This window comes from Marmota flaviventris, chromosome 1 (genome assembly GCF_047511675.1).
Source record: "Marmota flaviventris isolate mMarFla1 chromosome 1, mMarFla1.hap1, whole genome shotgun sequence".
In the NCBI taxonomy this organism is placed as follows: Eukaryota; Metazoa; Chordata; class Mammalia; order Rodentia; family Sciuridae; genus Marmota; species Marmota flaviventris.
This window is the reverse complement of record NC_092498.1, coordinates 105,528,456-105,542,268: the sequence shown is the minus strand read 5'-3', so window position 1 is coordinate 105,542,268 and position 13,813 is coordinate 105,528,456. Positions and strand designations below refer to the sequence as shown.

General features: G+C 37.3%; 1 protein-coding gene and 1 non-coding gene across 2 annotated transcripts in view; one reads left to right on the top strand and one right to left on the bottom strand.

Moving 5' to 3' along the window:
- The window catches only part of Abca13 (ATP binding cassette subfamily A member 13), a 437,088-nt gene that overhangs the window by 178,720 nt on the left and 244,555 nt on the right, over nt 1–13,813 (bottom strand). The gene's annotated exons all lie outside the window — the stretch shown is intronic.
- LOC114095227 (small nucleolar RNA SNORA40) lies at nt 3,119–3,247 on the top strand. Its single transcript, XR_003583218.1, has one exon. It is a non-coding gene; the product is annotated as a small nucleolar RNA SNORA40 (small nucleolar RNA).

The window sequence follows — 13,813 nt, the reverse complement described above, 5'->3', positions numbered from 1 at the left end:
CAGCAGAATGTGGCACCGATGCATGGGGAGTGTCAGGAGATGAAGGTGAACGGTCACCAGAGTCCAAGTCATGAAGAGCCTTTACAGCCCCTTGCACCTGGCTGAAGAGGCCCAAGCCCAGGAGTCACCTGATTAAACTTGTGTTTTAGAACACAGAGTCTTACTTCACTCCATAAAAGACAGAGCTACAACAAATGATTTTAAAATCAGGCTACATACCACATTCAACTGGAAACTCTTTTAACATGCTGATTTCTAGGCCCCACCTCTAAAATATTTGATTCTCCAAAGACTAGAGATAAAAATGTGCTTTTTAATAATTTCCCAGGGGATTTTGATGCTCAGCTGGGCTGTGGAACCACTGATTCAATGAATTATCAATGATTATTCTTATGAAGCTCTTATGAAGCCGTCATTAAGTCAGTCTATAGAGAGATTTTAGTGCTAGAAAATGTATATTATTAAGCTAAATGGGAACCTTTCATTTATGTATATCATTCTTGATATTTTTATGGGATTATAATGCTGGATAACAACCAATTCATGGTATGTATTCAGATCTACTAGGATAATTATGAGAGTTATCGGGTTCAAGTTAAAATAATTGAGTTGTTTTGGGGTTGCCCATTTTCTGGATTTATTAAAGTAATTATTGAGATAACAGTGTGATGTCTTCACTGCCTTTTGACTAAGGAGTTTTCCCCTATAAAGCAGCATGCCTTATTCTGTTCAGAATCAAGAGGAATTGGAAGGTCCCTGGTGGGTCCTGTGATCCCTCACTACTACAAAAGTCATCACCTGTTAGAGGGCACAACCCACAACTTAGCCCTAATGTAGCATCTCTTGATTTTGACATCTAACTATGCACACTTGACCACTGGTATAGTTGGGATATGAGATGTTCCCCCCAGTTTCTGTGTTAATGCAGAAATATCCAGAGGTCAAAAGATTGGGCTGTGAGTGTCATAACCTAATCAGTCCATCCCAGTTTGAATGGACCAACTGGGTGGTAACTATAGGCAGATGCAGCATGGCTGGAGGAGATGGGTAGAGTGTGTCCTGAAAGGGTTCATCTTCTCAGTGGCCACTTCCTCTCTTTCTCTGCTTCCTGGTCACCATGAGAGGAGAACTGTTTCTCCACCATGCCCTTCTGCCATGATGTCCTACCTCACATGGTCTCAGAGCAATGGAGTCAGCAGACCATGGACTGAACCTCTGAAACCGTGAGCCAAAATAAACTTTCCCTCCTATGTATTTTCAGGTATTTTGATCTTAGCAATGAAAAGTGAACTTATACAGCTCAGCCCACTAGCAGTCTGCCGAAATATACACCTTCTCATACGAGAGTTTGCTCAGCAAGCAAAAGGTTGTAAATATCTATTCATGTATTAGAAAGAAACTATTGGATATCTACTCAGCAAATTTGCCCTTATGATGGAATGGGCATGGAGACAGAGACAGAGAATGATGGTTTATGTTTCCACTGGCCTCACTCATCATGAACAGATAAAGGAAGTTCTATCCACATTGACCTAGATGTGAATCCAATCTTAGTCTCCAACATACTGTGTGACTTCTGGAAAACTACTTAACCTCTTTGAATGTCATCTCCTCAGTTGTAAAAGAGACTTATAATATTTTCCCTCCGGATAGTGAGGATTTTATTAGAACATTTATTAAACTACCAAAACAGGCATAATATTGACTTCCAGTCATAGTAAATGTTCATCAGACAGCCTCAATAAGTCTGTAGAGAAAGGTATGTCATATATTAAAAAGAATAAATTGTCTCCACCTTCTCATATATGTTAATTGGGTATAAATGAGAAAAATAAAAGACTGAGATAGTTTATGGTTATGAATTCACCACCAATCAAATATTCATGGCTAAACTTAAAAAGTATTCGCATGAATAATTTAACAGACAAAAATTAAAATGCTGGACCAAATTGTTATGAATTGTCTTATTTGACTTATGAGTACAATTATATTCAAGGACTCTAGTTACATCCACAATTATGCATCCCCATTAACTCCGACCATCAAATTACTTAAGGGATGTGTCCAAAGTTGTGTTTTTATTTCCTTCCATTGTCTTTTTTCCCCTTCCTATCTACCTATCTACCTATTTACTTTCTTTCTTTCTTTCTTCCTTTCTTCTTTCTTTTTCTTTTTGTTTTTATTTTTTGGTCAGGTGGCCACAGTTTTTCAAACCTTAATACCTCATGACTTACTAGGCACCTGAGAATACAGTATACACAATATCAAGTTCACCAAAATGTTCCTAAATATTTTAAAATGAAGCATTACCAACATAATGTTTTCATGTGGATAAAAATAAGATGAATACTCCAAAAGAAAAATAGACACAAAGAACACAAAACATGCAGTTCATAAAGCATCTATAAAATAGCCAGCATGTGAACATTGTAGAATAAGGAAAGAATTGGGCTTTCTCACTCATCCATTTAGTAAATATTATATTATTATTGAGGATTCAAGGAAGTGGGTCTTCTACACTGCTGGCAGGTGAAGAGATCTCTATAGTCATTTATGGGAAACAGATATGGACCTTCTTTAATCTGCTTAATTTCAAATCATCAGTTATATTAATTTTTTTTCAATTTTTGTTTTAGTTGTCACTGGACCTTTATTTTATTTATTTATATGTGGTGCTGAGAATCGAACCCAGTGCCTCACACATGCTAGGAGAGCACTCTGCCACTGAACCACAATCCCAGCCCCCTGTATTATTAAAAAAAAAAAAAAAAAAAAAAAAAAAAAAACATAAATGCATGAACTATCTAAAGCAAAGTGACTTGTTTTATCTTACAGAAAATAGTCAAATCCATGAGAATAAATCAAACAAATTACAATATAGTTTGAGGATCCCTGATCTAAAATATTGAGAACAAAATATTTCAGATTTATGGGTTTTTTTTTTTTCAAATTTGGGGGTATTCATTTATACATGATGAGAATGGACACCAAATCTAAACACATCATTTATAGGAATGTTTTACACATAGCCCGAAGGATATTTTATACCCTATTTTTAGCATACCTATGTTTTGTCTGTAACCTATTACATGCAATTAGATATGGAATTTTATGCCATGGCATCATGTCAGGACTCAATTTTTTTTTTATATTTTGGACTTAGAGAATAGTGCAAAAAATAAATCCTCTTTTGGAACCTAGAACTCATTGTTCAGTATGAGTTTTGATACATACAAGCAAGAATGTTATACCTAATTGATAAATGAAAAGGCTATCTTCAGAAAATGAGGTATTGGGTTGAAGATATATCTTACTGTGTTTGTTTAACTATTTTGTTGACATATCCCATATCTGTACTACTGTGTGAGATAATAGGAAGAATATGATGTAAACTCATTGATGTTTAGAGGAGGTGTCAGCACATAAGAATGAGGCAGTTCCATCTACTCCCAAAGTATAAGGGTTTGTTTCCATTGCTTCTAGCTGCCTGTTTTCTCCTATTTGGATCCTAAAGTTAATTACTTGAAGAAATTAAATCTCAAATATCCTAGGTAGAGAATTGTGAAATCATCAGAATTCCATAATTCAAATGGAAAAAGAATGGTGGGATGTTGGGACAACTAGAGAAGCATCAGTTCTTTTAAAAAGGGCATCCTTGTGATGGACACAAAGGAATCACAATGGGAAACTCCTTAAGTAAAAATTTATTGATTTTTTTTTAATTATGTTTGGAGCATTACGGATTTCAGATTAGAAATGTTCAGCCTGTATAACCATACTGTGGAATATATGAATCACTAAATATTTAGCAGGTTTGGTAAGTGAATAAAGGATATTTAGCAAACTTGGTAAGTAAATAAGGAATTTCAAATGTAATTATATCATTTTTTTGGAAAAAGTGTTCATACATATGGAAGATGCCCCAATAAAATGGGGAGAGGTACGTTACCTAAAGCATTAACAACATTCATTAACCCAAGAAAGGAGGAAGGATTTAAATATTAAATATATTCTTACAAAAAAATACTCATATCAGATGAAAAAAAGTTATAAAATTAATGCTATTCACAAAAAAGACAAATACTAAACTAGAAAAAATGAAATTTTGTTGCACACATATTCAGTGCAAAGTATTATTTTTAACTAATTTCCATATTCTGTATACTCTTTGATAAAGAAGGTATTTCAATTCAAAAAGTTGTGTTTCTATGAACATTTTTCACCCTAATTGAAGATTCATATTTATTTGTCTGATGAGATTATGGCTATTTTTATTTTCTTCTTCACAACTTTCTGGTTTTTTTTTTCAACTAATGAATATTTATTCATCTTGTAATCAATAATTATTTTGTAAAGACTGTATACTTATTCAGGAAATGAACCATAGTCTTATGAGATGGAAACTGTATAATTCTCTGTTCCCTGAGTTAACAGAATTTAAAAACCAAAGCAGATATTTAAAATCATATAGTTCAAGCCTCTTATTTATTTATACCTAAACCCAAGACAGGAGAAGTTGTGTAATAAGAAATTTGCAGGAATGAAATACAGTATTTACTAAATCCAGCATCTCAGCAGGCCCTCAGGTTAGCTACATGAAGAGAGGTCTTGAGAGACTCCTGGTCTTGGATAGGAGTCAACTAGGTCCCCAAAGCCTGTCAGCTAGACCTGACCAGTGGGCAGAATGTAAGTTGTGGAGGTCACACAAAGCTCCTCCACAGAGGCTGCCAAAGCCAGGGATTCAAAAGTCAAAAGGTGTTTGCTGACAGGTAGGGAAGATAACTAGGATGTGCAGGGGGTCCTAGAATAGAGGGAATTGGATGCAAAGACACAGATTATGAGCCAGAAATATGCTAAGCTCCTTAAGGAATAACATGAGTTCCATTTTTTTCTGCACTCCAGTCATGATCTTGGACTTCAAAATCATTTGTTAGATATGAAAAGACATAAATCATTCCATCTGTTTCTTACCGCCCTGGTGCAAAAGAATCAAATGAATTGTATAGAAACTTTAATAATGCTGTAAGTTTTTGTGGGAAATATATTTTAACTAAATAAGTACATTTCTTTCAAATGGGTATGATTTTATAAATGTCTCACAGGAGAAGCCACACAATCTATCACTAGGAGTCAGGATGCCTGCATTCCATCCCTGGCTTACTTACCCTGAATGTACTGGATATTTTGGGCAGGTAATTTTTCATCAGTTTCCCCATTTATATAAAAAAAAAAAAACTTAGATGTGTTAGTCTTCAGTCTTTGTCCCAGTAAAATCTATAGTTGTATGATATTTATACAAATCATAAATAAATAATCTTATTCATACTATTTGTATTTCCCCAAGGGGAAAAAAAACCAACAAGATCAAATGTCCACTTATAAGGGAAGAAGTGGTGGGGGTCAAGGAAATAGGACATGGAAAACAGAATAAAAAGGAAAACAAAAGAAAAAAAAAGGAAAATGTTTGTTTTGTGGCACTTGTTTGCTTACTAACACAACATAAAGTTTAAAATATAATCATGAATTAAATATTAAGCATGGTGATACAGACAGACATAGACAAATTTTAAAATCGTGCTACATCCCTATACCTTGATTAAATATAGTTTTCAAAAGCTAACTCAATTATGTTTACTTCTTTAAAGAAGCTAATAAGTGAAGGCTATATTTATCTAAATTGTTTTATTGACAATCTTACAACTGTATCTTACTCAACTTTTACAATACTTTGTCTATTCCTTTCTTTTAACAGCTTTTTCAAAAGGTGATTTTTCTTTAAAAAGAAAGGGAGGAAAAAAACTAGACAGATAAAAGAGCCATTCTCTACATGTTATGCCACTGAAGTTCCCAATTGCTATACAGCTGATGTATCATTGATGTGATTCTTTGAAAAGCACTCTGATTATAATAGCCAAAATGTTAAAGGCATCAAATTAGGATTTCACTTTGGAACGGGGTCATCCCTTACACTCAGCCACGTCTTTTGAATAATTTAAAGGTTGCTGAAACTCCTTTGAGGACACCTGCCTTGAACAGTGACTTGACCCTCAGGGCACCAGGTGCAGCCCCAGCAGAGTCAGTAAGCACTTCCACCACCTAAGCAAGTCACCAAAGTGCTGAGTTTGGTTTTTTCCCTGAAATGCACCAAACACAGGTCTTCCCACAGTCTCTAAATGGCTTGCATCTCCAAGCCTGAGCTCCCTTCACAGTTCTGATTGGCGGATAGGGAAGCATTGTTAGGGTATGTCAGCTGTACCCCAATTATGATCTCAGCTAGGGCCCTGTCTCTTTGACAATTTGTTCAAACAGTTCATTTCGGGAAAGTTTATGAGGATTATGCAAGTAAGAGCCTCTCAGGTAGCAACTGGAACATAGTGAGGGCGAACAAACATAGCTAAAAGAGAAGAAAAATCACCTGGACCTGAGACCTATGTTCCTCTCCCTTCCTATTTCCATCACCTTCAATATATCTGCCATCTTCACTGGTGAGGAGGTCCTTGTAACTGGGAAGGATTGAGCTTAGTTCATTCTATCTTCAGTTTCAAGCACATCCTCCAGTAGCCCAAATAAGATGTTCAGTGGGGTCTGATGATTGAGTGAATGGATGGATATTGACCAAGTATTAGATTCAGTTCTTTTTATCACATGATTTAGCTGAGGCTTTCATTTCTCCTAGGTCCATTCTTCTCCTATTCCAAAAACTTAATACCTCCTATGCATTTCTTCCAGATCCTTTAACCTCTTTATTCTACTGTCAGCTTTGACAATTCCACCTACTGGGTGCATATGTAACACTGTGATTAAAAAAAATTAAAAAAAATAAAAATTCATATATGTAGGATACAATGAGTAGCATATCAAAACCTTTGTTCATATAACATATTTTCAATATTTATTCAAGTTGGTGTATGTAGATTTAGTTTTTCACTTTAAATATTATGGACTAGCATTTTGAATACAGAAGAAAAGAAAAGTAGGATTGACTAAGACTTGGGGGGATTCGATGTGAAGGTTAGACTAAAGAAGGTGATTGAGAAGAGAAGTCTTCAACTCACCAACAGTGGCTCCATTTCAATATCATTTTCAGTGTGAAAACAATAAAGTAGTTGACAAAGTAAAGTCACACATTATTAGTATAGTCTAAAGAGAAATAAATACAGCTGTTCCTCATACTATTCCAAGGCATCTCTATTTACTAGAAGATGATATTTAAGGAGCTAGGGACAAGAATGGAATTAAGGTACAGGTTGAGCAATCCTAATTCAAAATCCAAATTCTGAACTTGTTCAAAATACAAAACCTTCTGTGCACCAATATGATGCTACCCATAGAAAAATGCCACATCAAGAAACTTTGCTTCATGAATGAAATAATTTAAAATATTGTATAAAATCATCTTTGGCCTATGTTCACAAGGTATATATGAAACATAAATGAACTTCACGTTTAGGCTTGGGTCCATACCCATAGTGTCTTATTAGGTATACGCAAATAACCCAACCCTGAAACCTAAAACACTTGGATCCAAAGTATTTTGAACAAGGGTATACTCAAACAGTAGCCAGTATGGGATGCCCTGCTCGGTTCTCCTTGACTACAGTGAGAAATAGAGTGTAAAGGAGGGCTTGAAGAAGCTCTCAAGGACCCTGTTATTTTCGCTGTCCAGACATAGAAATGTCAGTGAAGGTGGCCTGGGACTACTCCCATCCGAATTTCCCCAGTTGCCCCATCATTTACTTTTGAGGCAATGACTACCCTTATGATGAGTGAAGCCCATCCTTGTCAAATATGTCACACAAACATGATATTCCAATTCAGGAAATAAGAGCTGAACCTATTCATCACCAGCCTTAGGAGTTTTCCTTGGCAACTCTGATCGGCCGTGGATGCAAGAATGACAGCTTTACACACTCTCTCGACTTCCCACTGCCCCTGACAGAAGTTGCTGCTTCCTGGCACCTGCCACCAGCATTTATCCTGCCCAAGTCAATTTCAAATCCATTTTATTTTGGCAGACTCTTTTCTACAGAGCACCCTGCCGTTAGCTCTCTGCTGATTTTAGCTAACATGGAAAACAAACCTTCTTTGGCATGTGTAATTGGCAGCAGCATGTTTCCTCCCCACCTTGCTTTGCAGGGACAGTGGGTTTTGTTTTTGTTTGTTTTTTTTCAAGTTCAAGGAAATGTGGACAAAGAAGAGAAGACAGCACTCTGGTTTGAACATGATAGTGAATCCTAGAAGACACACACAGAATTTGGAATAGCTCTTTGAAGAGGCGGAAAATTAAGGCGGCCCCATGTAGTGCAAACAGGATTGTCTTAAAAAGCAAAGGAGAGGTTGCAGACCCCTCAAATTAATCACTGCCAAAATTGCTTTCCATCAGAAGTAGTAGTAATTAGGAAAGAAATACAGAGGATTAAATTGTGTGGGGGGGGAAGAACTTTATATGTAAAGTGGTACTGGCAAGCCATAGAGCTGAAAATTTAAATTTAAATGCAATCTCAGATCTCACATGGGGAGATAAGGCTTCATTAAAAAAAAAAAAGCCACAGCTATGACATATAAAGAAAATAACTATGTTTCCAAGATTCCCAATATTACATGGATTCGTGATCTTTCACCTGAACTTTAAGCTTAAAAGGAATCAAATAGGGTGTGTGTGTTTTTTTTTTTTTTAATAGTAGTAACCACAGGCTATATAAATTATAGGGATTTGAGGTGCTTGTTAAAAACTACAAATGCTCACATCTTCAGAATCAAAAATAGTGAAAGTTAGGTCTAAGAACATACTATTTTAATAAGTACCCAGGTGTTTTTAAAATCTTCTTTGAAAAGGTCCCTTCTCTTTTTTAACTATGTCATGAACATAGTATTCAGAGATGGTCCATCAGTGTGGCTGGCGCTGTGAAGCTGTTCATCCTACAGGTGGGACGGACGGAGCATGTGGTGAGCTCCTCCAAAGGCCAGATGCATGCCCTGACCCATGCATTTTAGAAGCCCTAAAAAATGGAAACCCAGGGAAGGCCTCATCATCACTACCCACCTTCACATGCATGGCCATCTACCATCACCTCAGTTAGGTGAGGAACAAGCATTTCCTGCATATTAGGAAAAGGCACTGTATTCAGTGCTAGGAGTACAGCAATAAATAGAACGACTCCAGGTTCTGTCCTCTTGGGCTTCCACTCTTCTAAAGGGCAAGCACAATTAACTACTTAAATGCAACCTGTCACAGGTGTTGTGAAGGATAAGAGTGAACCTGGGCACTTATAGGAGTGATCTTCCCCATCTGGTAAGTTGAAGAAGACTCTTTGCAAAAGGGACATGTATTTAAATCATGCACTGAAGAATAAACGGGGATTATCTTGGAGAAAAGGGAAAAAGGAGAGAGCCTTTGGGGGAAAGGAGAGGAGCAGTTTTGAAGACTTTGGGGATAAGACAGAGCTCCATCTGTCCAAGGAGTAGGAAGAGATGCAGGGGTGGGGATGGGGATCCTGGCCATATATTATTATCTTAAGAGTTCCTGATGTAGATCCAGGAAGACAGAATATCCAACATTTTTGAGAGAATAATGTAAGCAAATACTTAATTTTGAAGAAGTTTCTGATTGCAGTATAGAGAACACACTAATGGAATTTAGAGATGACCTTATTTGAAGGAGGAGAGTAAAAGGTTCATGAACAACCCTAGCATTCTTGCATGCAAACTAGGTAGAGAATGACAATATTCTCTCACACTAAGAACAATGAGGGAGAAAAGGGGTGTATGGGTGAGAAGCATGAGTTGGGCTTAAACATGCTGATTTGGGGATGCTAAGAGGCAATCACAGCCCAAAGAAGCCATCTAAGCTGACTCTAGATATGTCAGTGGCAGGGGCCCAGGGATGAGGAAGCCTTGGTTGGGATAAAACAGCCTATGGGAAGACTGCAGAGTAAGTAGAGAAGAGTGTCTAGGACTGGCTGAGCCTTGTGGAACTCAGTGTACAGGTGACAATATAGAAGGTGAACTGAGGAGTATTCAGAGGAAACAGACGTGGGCATCTTAGAGATCAGGGAGAGCTTTCCCCTGGGAGAGGGAGGAGGAAACTGCTCAGAGAGCGAGGATGATACCCTCTGGGGTTAGTGTCATCTTGGCCACCAGAGAAAGTAGAACGGGCCTTCAGAATGCAATGGTGGAAAGAAAACACACACACCCCTGGTTGGACCTACAGGATGTGAGAACATGGGGTCAGAGCATGCCTTGACAACTCTTTTGAGAAAAGAGCTCTTTTGAGAAAGGGGAGGTCATGAAACCAAAAGGGGGGCTGGGGCTGTAGCTCAGTGGCAGAGCACTTGCCTAGCATGTGTGAGGCACTGGGTTAGAACCGTAGCACCACATAAAAATGAAACAAATAAAATAAAGGCACGCTGTCCATCTACAATTACAAAATTAAAAAATTAAAAAAAAAAAAGAAGTACCAAAAGGGAAGTGGCTCTAAGAGAAAATTTAGTTTCTTTTCTACTTTGTTTTTCTGAAAGGAGGAGCCATAAGGATATTTTAAATCTCAATTGAAAAGATCCAGGAGATAAGGAAAAGTTGAAACACAGAGCAAATAGATGGGAAGGGGAGTCATCATGCCTGAGAAATTGCCCTGGGAAGAGGAACCCATTCTCTCCTCGAACAGGAAAGAAAAGAGGATGCAGATGGGAAGGGTAAGAGGTTGGTGTAGGTTTTCAACCACTTTCTGATATTTTCTCTATGAAGCAAGAAAGGAAGGCCTGCAATGGCAGCATGAGAAGGAAGGGCCAGGGGTGTGAGAAGAAATGAAACTGACCAGGCAGGTCGGAAGAGTAGACAAGGGAGACACTATGGGGTTTCTTGTAACTGAGAATCTACTAAACAGCCTGAAAATACTAGATGGTAAAAAACACTGTCTACTGGAAGAGAATGAAAACCATGCAATAACAAACAAACAAACAAACAAACAAACAAAAAACCCACAAGGTCACTCCTATAGAAGAAGCACAAGTTAAGTATGGGAGGAACAAGAAGAAAAGGGAGGATAACTTTGTCCAGGAAGGTTAAGAAAGACAACCAGAAGAGGTAACTTTTGAACAGAGGCCAGAAGAATGCTATGCAATGGACCAGCTCTCATGGAATAGCTTTTACTCTAGTTCAAGTAGAATGGCAGGATGCTACAGCCAAACCTCCCACATGGTGCAAGTGCAAGTTCAAGGAGGAAAGGACTTGCCCAGGTGTGTGAATCTGCACAGCCTGCTATCATAAAGCCTTAAAGACTGCACAGTTTAAACAATGGACATTTATTGTCTATTTTGGAGGTTGAAAATCCAAGATCAAGATGTCAGCAGACCCTTGTTCTTGGCTTGTAAAAGCCATCTTCTCCATGAATCTTCAGATGGGCATCCCTTTGCATTTGATAATGACTTAATCTCCTCCTCTCTTATGAGGAAATCAATTTTTGGGCTAGAACCCACCTTAATGACCTCAATTAACATTAATTACCTTCTTAAAAGTCATATTTTCAAAATGTAATCTCATGCTGATGTACTGAAGGTTAGAACTTCAACATACAAATTTGGGGGGAACACAGTGCTCTCTGTCTATAACACAAGTACCTTCTTAGAAAGCAGTATAAAGAGAGAATACAGGGCTGGGGTTGTGGCTCAGTGGTAGAGTGCTTGGCTAGCATGCGTGAGGCACTGGGTTCAATCCCCGGCACCACATAAAAATAAACAAATAAAGTAAAAGTATTGTGTCCATCTACAACAACAACAAAAGTATTTTAAAAAAAGAGAGAGAATACAGACATAATTTATTATACTAAATAAATTATCCTTCTCTCACACAAAGCCAGTAGATTTCAAGGTGTGGGACATGTATCAACAGCATCACCTAAGAGCTTGTCAAAAATGCAAGTTCTCATGTCCCATCTCTGACCTACTGAGTCAGATAATTGAAAAGTGCAGCTCAGTAATGTATTTAAACAAACTCTCCAGGTCATCATCCTCATGAGGGAAACTATTATTTTTCTAGAAGCCAACTAGTTAATCCAATTATCTTTGCATATTTAAATATCATAATAAACATTAGTTTATTGGGAAAGCCTTTTAAAAAAAAGGATAAAAGCGCTCCTGAGACTGCCATGGCAGTTTTGATTGCCTGAACTTGTATGGAATTTCATATTGGAAACGCTGAGGATTTGGACAAGTTAGATAACAACTCTAAACCTCAGTCTTCTTATTCAGAAAGCAGAGAGGAACGCTTATTTCAAAACTAGCTGTGAGGATGAAGTGAGAAAATGGAAAACATGTAAGGCACCCACCATGGAGTCCAATACACTTAGGGGCTAATAAATAGTTTCTTTCTCTAGGAAGAAATGACTCGCACACCCTGAGCACAGACACAAGGACAAATGTGCAGTCCCAGGCATCAAGCTTCATAACTCATTTCTATGGAGCTACTAGGGTCCCTATGATTAAAAAGTATATATTTTATATTTTATTTAGCCTTCATCAATCTCTCAGAGAAGCAAGCACTGAGTTATTTGAGAGCTAGTCCTTGGAAGACATATGGCCTGAGTAGAGGGAAGGGGTACCCACAGGCAGGTGTGCCAGGAGTAGGAATCAATATCAAAAGAGTAATCTTCAGGGGCACCAACAGGAGCAGGGAGACTTTTCTTAATGGTTATTCTAAAAATTGGATTTCTCTAGTGTAAATCATATGGGGGAAAAAAAGAAGCTAAATCACTTCATTTTTAAGACATTAATACACAACCTCACCAGTATTCTGGTCTAACATTTTGATAAAGTCATACCTACTAAGGAACTTATATTGAACTCAGGTATAGGCCTCCTCGTGTTGAGTGTTACATGAGCATTTTGCAGAATGTAGTAAAATTAGCAAATGCAGCTGATCTCACACCAAATTATTTTTAATGCACTCACTCCTTATTCAGTAATAAAATATTTATTTTCTAAAATGATATTTCAGTTCTGAAATGTGTAATCTGAAGTATAAATAAAACAACATTTTTAATCATATTTTACAATGATAATGGAAAAATATTGCAATTTCTCTTTTCCAGGGATTCTTTCTTAAATTCAAAACACCATTCTTTCCACATAGCATTAGTAAAAACTATGTTTTTAGTCAGCTTTTTCGCTGCTGTGACTGAAAGACCCAATCAGAACAATTATAGAGGGGAAAAAGTGTATTTATGGGCTCACAGTTTCAGAGGTCGGTCTATATACAGCCAGCTCCATTTGCCAGGGTCTCCAGGTGATGCTGAACATCATGGCGGAAGAGTGTGGCAAAGGGAAGTGGCTCACATGATGATTGGGGAGCAGAGAGACTCCACTCGCCAGATACAAAATATACACCCTATAGTCACACCTGTAAAGAATCACTGCCTCCCACCACACCCCACCTGCCTCTAGTTACCACTAAGTTAATCCCATCAGGGATTAATTTGATGACTGGGTTAAGGCTATGAACCAATCATTTCTCCTCTGAACTTTCTTGCATTGTCTCACACATGAACTTTTGGGGGACACCTCATATCCAAATCTTAACAAACTACTTGCACATGTTTATTTCTAATATATTTACATGGATTTTCCTAATGTTGCCCAAATTCAGAACATGAAATTATCATTTTTTAAAACATGTATAGCCACAATAAAGAGGATATATTTAGACGATAAGTTTTCAATGTAAATTATCCTACATTTTCATGATGACAAAATGTTTGTAAGAAACTCGCTTCCTTTACATTTATTCTGACATATGAAAATCATTAACTAATGTATCTTAA